Source organism: Triticum dicoccoides, chromosome 7A (assembly GCF_002162155.2).
Source record: "Triticum dicoccoides isolate Atlit2015 ecotype Zavitan chromosome 7A, WEW_v2.0, whole genome shotgun sequence".
In the NCBI taxonomy this organism is placed as follows: Eukaryota; Viridiplantae; Streptophyta; class Magnoliopsida; order Poales; family Poaceae; genus Triticum; species Triticum dicoccoides.
Genome location: NC_041392.1, coordinates 300,398,360 through 300,404,578, shown reverse-complemented (window position 1 = coordinate 300,404,578; position 6,219 = coordinate 300,398,360).

The window sequence follows — 6,219 nt, the reverse complement described above, 5'->3', positions numbered from 1 at the left end:
TATGATTTCTCCGGTTCCCATAAGCTTGATGGATTCACTAGATGGAACTTCATCTAGCACATTTGGCAGGTGCTCTCTTTGCGAGCCGTTAGTCTCATCGAACTGCACATCCACAGTTTCAACCACTTTATAGTGAAAGAGGTTGAAGACTCTGTAGGAGTGCGAATCCTTTCCGTAACCAAGCGTAAAACCTTCATGTGCTTTTGGTGCAAATTTTGAAGTGTGATGTAGATCCTTGATCCAGCACCTGGCACCAAATACTCTGAAGTAACTGACATTTGGCTTCTTACCAGTGAGGAGTTCATAGGATGTTTTGTTTAGAAGCTTGGTGAAGATAAACACGGTTGATTACATGGCATGCAGTATCAATGGCTTCAGGCCAGAACTTTCTTGGAGTCTTGTATTCATCGAGCATCGTCCGGGCCATCTCAATGAGTGTTTTGTTCTTGCGTTCCACGATGCCATTCTGCTGCGTCGTGTACGGAGATGAGAACTCATGAGTGATGCCCAAAGTATCAAGATAAGTGTCGAGGCCGGTGTTCTTGAATTCAGTGCCATTGTCACTTATGATGTGCTTGATCTTGACGCCATAGTTGTTCATGGCTCGATTGGCGAAGCGTCTGAAGACATCCTGCACTTCAGTCTTGTAGAGGATTATATGCACCCATGTATATCTTGAATAATCATCAACAATGACGAAGCCATAGAGACAAGCAGTAGTAGTAAGAGTTGAGTAGTGAGTGGGACCGAAGAGGTCCATGTGTAGCAGTTCGAAGGGTTGGGTCGTTGTCATGATTGTCTTCGAGAGATGCTTGGCCCTCGTCATCTTTCCTGCTTCGCAGGCACCGCATAAGTGATCATTCTTGAACTTGACGCCCTCGATGCCTATGATGTGCTTCTTCTTTGCAAGAGTATGCAAGTTCCTCATGCCAGCATGCCCTAGCCTCCGATGCTAGAGCCAGCATTCTGAAGCTTTTGCAAGAAGACATACGATGAGTTGTGGTCCTGCTGAGAAATCTACCATGTACAAATCATCTTTCCGATACCCTTCAAAGACTAGAGACTTGTCAGATTCCATTAGAACAAGGCAGCGATATTTTCCAAACATCACAATCATATTCAAATCGCAAAGCATTGAGACAGACATTAAGTTGAAACCAATGGATTCAACAAGCATCACTTTATCCATGTGCTGATCCCTTGAGATTGCAACTCTACCTAGACCCAATACCTTGCTTTTACCAGTATCAGCAAATGTGATGTGACTCTTGTCAGATGGACGTAAGGTTGAGTCCATGAGAAGACTTCGCTTGCCAGTCATGTGATTAGTACATCCACTGTCAATGATCCATTCTGAAGCAGCTGGTGTCATACACTACAGTGCAGTTAGGGGGATAGGCTTCATGAAGAGAATTGTGAAGCATAAACATTTGACGAGCAAGTGGATTATGAAAGCTTAGATCGAGGTTAGGACTAATAGGTCAAGTAGCAAGCGACTCAGGAACAAAATACATAATAAGACCATTTGGGCATTTGATCTTGCGTCCTAGAAGATGTTTAAGGTCCCCAGCAATAGCTTCAGATGCATTTGATTTTCGGCTGGAGACCTTTCCCTGCAAAAAAGAGTTAAGCTTTCTTAGCCACCCACATCTTCAAGGGTGGCTTCGAAGCAATGAGTCTAAGTGCAGCATCTGAGAACTTTGGCTTTGGAGCCCTAGCAAATAGTCTTGCAGGTGGACAATAGTACTCATAAGAATAAGCAGAGTAGTTCTTGGTCTTATGAACATGGCGGTTTGCTGAAATGCGCTCATATTCATAGGCCTGAGTATGGTTTCCATGCAAAACATTTGCGTTAGTGCGACGCAGGTGAGTCCTCTGTCTATATGAAGCCTTTGGACCATATGAAGCCTGTGGTCTGGGGTTTTTCTTCTTCACTTGTGGTGTCATGACGACATTCATAGGAAGATTCTCCAAACACTTTTTCGGTACCCAGACTTTCTTAATAGGTGGCCCATTCCTGCAGTTAGTACCAATACATCTGGCAAACACTTCACCATTCTGATTCTTAAATGGTTTATAATTTGCATCAAAGGATTCATCAATGACAATGGGATTAGTACAAGTGAAGCCAGATAGGGTGGATGGATCCACTAAAGGTTCCTTTGCAGCAACCCATGTGGTTTTGGGGTACTGCTCGGGTTTCCAGTAAGAGCCATCAGCATTCATTTTCCTTTCAAACCCAACACCCTCTTTCCTAGGGTTTCGGTTCAGGATCTGCCTTTTGAGGACATCACATAGTGTCTGATACCCTTTGAGACTTTTGTACATCCCTATTTCAAGCAATGTCTTCAACCTAGCATTTTCATCAGCAATAGCAATGGTATCCTCGGCAGAGGGGTTAGTTACCACATCAATAGTTGAAGATATTGCAATAGTAGCAGAAGTAGAACATCCAGCAACAGAAGTAGCGTTGTCACACTCAATGCATTTAAGACATGGTGGTTCAAATCCTTCCTGAGCGGAACTGATCTGTTTGGCGCGAAGTGACTCGTTTTCCTAATGAAGATCTTCATGAGCCGCTCTCAATTTCTCAAGATCTTGCTTCCTTTGAAGATAATCGTAGGAAAGCTTTTCATGAGTTGTTGAGAGTGTTTCATGACGATTTTCAAGTTCCTCATACTTAACATGAAGATTTTTTATGTCTTCAATTAAGGACTGAGATCGAGTCATTTCAGCGTCTAACAGGTCATCGCTTTTGTCTAACAGTTCTTGAATATGTTCCATAGCTTTCTGTTGTTCAGTTGCAATTTTAGCAAGTGTTTTGTAGCTGGGTTTGGAACCATAATCAGAGTCATCTTCACTGGATGTTTGATAGTGAGTAGTGCGTGAGTTTACCTTGGCACCGCGTGCCATGAAGCAGTAGGTGGGAGCAAAGTTGTCCTTGTCATTAGCATCGGCGTCGGTGATGAAGTCATTGTCTTCAGTGTTGAAGATGGACTTCGCAACGTAGGTTGTAGCCAGACTTGCAACGCCAGAATCGGACTCCTCCTCAGACTCCACCTCCGCCTCCTTAGAAGCGGACTCCTCCTCTGAATCCATTTCCTTGCCAGCAGACGCACGAGCCTTACCAGATGAGCTCTTCTTTTGTGATGAAGACTTTGAGGAAGACTTGGAAGAAGACTTTGAGTATTTCTTCTTCTTCTTGTCATCAGAATCATATTCCTTGATCCTTTTCTTCTTCTTGTTCTCATTGTCCCACTGCGGACACTCAGAGATGTAATGACCAGGTTTCTTGCACTTGTGGCATGTTCTCTTCTTGTAGTCATGAGCAGAAGCTTCATCATTCCTTGAGCTGGATCGTGAGGACTTTCTGAAGCCTTTCTTCTTGGTGAATTTCTGGAACTTCTTCACAAGCATAGCAAGCTCCTTTCCAATGTCTTCAGGATCATCAGAACTGCAGTCAGATTCTTCTTCAGATGAGGAAACAACTTTTGCCTTCAAAGCACGAGTTCACCCATAGTTGGGACCGTAGATGTCTCTTTTCTCAGAAAGCTGAAACTCATGTGTGTTGAGCCTTTCAAGTATGTCAGACGGATCGAGTGTCTTGAAGTCAGGGCGTTCTTGAATCATCAGGGCTAGGGTTTCAAACGAGCTGTCAAGTGATCTCAGGAGTGTCTTGACGATTTCGTGCTTGGTGATCTCAGTAGCGCCGAGAGCTTGAAGCTCATTTGTGATGTCAGTGAGTCAATCAAACGTGAGCTGAACATTCTCATTGTCGTTTCTTTTGAAGCGGTTGAAGAGGTTGCGAAGGACACTGATTCTTTGATCTCTCTGGGTTGAGACGCCTTCGTTGACCTTGGAGAGCTAGTCCCAGACTAGCTTAGATGTTTCCAGAGCACTCACACGGCCATACTGCCCTTTGGTCAGATGACCACAGATGATGTTCTTGGTAGTGGAGTCCAGTTGAACGAACTTCTTGACATCAGCAACAGTGACACCTTCACCAGCCTTGGGGACGCCATTCTTGACGACATACCAGAGGTCGACATCAATGGCTTCAAGATGCATGCGCATCTTATTCTTCCAGTAGGGATATTTAGTTCCATCGAAGACAGGGCACGTAGCGGACACTTTGATTATCCCTACAGTCGACATAGCTAAACTTCTAGGTGGTTAAACCGAATCACATAGAACAAGGGAGTACCTTGCTCTGATACCAATTGAAAGTGCTAGTGATCAACTAGAGGGGGGGTGAATAGGTGATTTTTATGAAAGTATTCAAAACATGGAAGTTTCAAAGACAAACGATAGAAATAAACCTATTACCATGCAACAGAAGGTAGAATACACTAAGCAAGCCATAGTCAAGTATTCAATGAAATGAAGGCACAAAGACTAATAGCATCTAGGCAGTATAGATCAGGATGGAAGATAGTATGAAGCCAATCAGAACAAGCAGTCACTCAGTGAAGACAAAAGATAATGCAAACAGGCAATGACTTCACAAGGACTAACAGTAAATAAAGAGATGGAAAGGATAGAACCAGTGGCTGGTTGAAGACAATGATTTGTTGGACCAGTTCCAGTTGCTGTGACAACCGTACGTCTGGTTAGGGAGGCTGAGATTCAACTCAGAAGACCGCATCTTCACCTTATTCCCCTTGGGCTAAGGACACTCAGTCCTCACCCAATTACACTGGTAAGTCTTCAAGGTAGACTTCCAAACCTTCACAGACTTCGTTCACCGGCTATCCACAATGACTCTTGGATGCTCAGAACGTGACACCTAACCGGCTGGAGGATTCACAATCCTCAAGTGTAGTAAGTCTTCAGATCACACAGACAAGAAGACTTAAGTGATGCCTAACACTCTTTGGCTCTGGGTGTTTAGGGCTTTGTCCTCGCAAGGATTTCTCTCTCAAAGGCTTCGAGGTGGGTTGCTCTCAAACGATAAAAGCCGTGCACTAACTCTGAGCAGCCAACCAATTTATGGTGTAGGGGTGGGCTATTTATAGCCACTAGGCAACCCGGCCTGATTTGTCCGAAATGACCCTCGGTCACTAAGGAATTGACACATGTTCCAACGGCCAGATTTCAAACACCCAGCAACTTTACTTGAGCTACAAGCAAAGCTGACTTATCCAGCTCTGGATAAGATTTGCTCTCATTGTCTTCGCTCGAAGACATAGGATTTTGGTTAAGCATCACTTCAGTCATTCTGACTGGTTCACTTGGACCCCACTTAATAGTACGGTGGTCCCTATGACTCAACAAATAAGAAAAAGAACGACGAAACAACTAAGTCTTCGCGCTCCATAGTCTTCACGTGATGTCTTCTCTTGTCATAGTCTTCAATGTGAATGTCTTCACATACCACCTTTGACTTCAATGTCTTCATACATTTTTAGGGGTCATCTCCGGTAGGAAAACTGAATCAATGAGGGACTTATACCTGTGTTATCCTGCAATTCTCACAACCACATTAGTCCCTCAACCAGGTTTGTCGTCAATGCTCCAAAACCAACTAGGGGTGGCACTAGATGCACTTACACCAAGCAGAGCACCATACCAACCCATCTAGCCGTCAAAACAAAACAGCTCGGAGGAATACCCGCGATATCAACCAATACACTGAGGGTAGAGCAGGACGTACATGATTGACGTACAGATCACGAAGATATATCCCGACCGACGATGATGGTCGCCTATTCGGACGCTATAAAGACGACCATGCCCGGGTTGTACACCATAAACGGAACCCGCCGGAGGTGCTTCATAGTGTGGCCCAACATAGAGGAGCCGCACACCCTCTCTACTTCACTAACGAAGTAATGGAGCACGAATTCCCAGATGGGTTTAAACCCATCAACATCGAATCATACGATGGAACAACAGATCCCACGGTATGGATCGAGGATTACCTCCTTCATATTCACATGGCCCGTGGAGACGACCTCCACGCCATTAAATACCTACCTCTCAAGCTTAAAGGCCAGCTCGGTACTAACTAAACAGTTTGCCAGAAAATTCCATTGGCAACTGGGAAGATTTGGAAGACGCCTTTCGAGGCAATTTCCGGGGAACATATGTCCGGACATTATACACCGATAACTTAAGTCACATTGTCCAGGAGCCCGGTGAGTCAGCCAGGGAGCTCTGGACCAGGTTCTTAGTAAAAAAGAACCAAATTGTCGACTGTCCGGATGCAGAAGCCCTTAC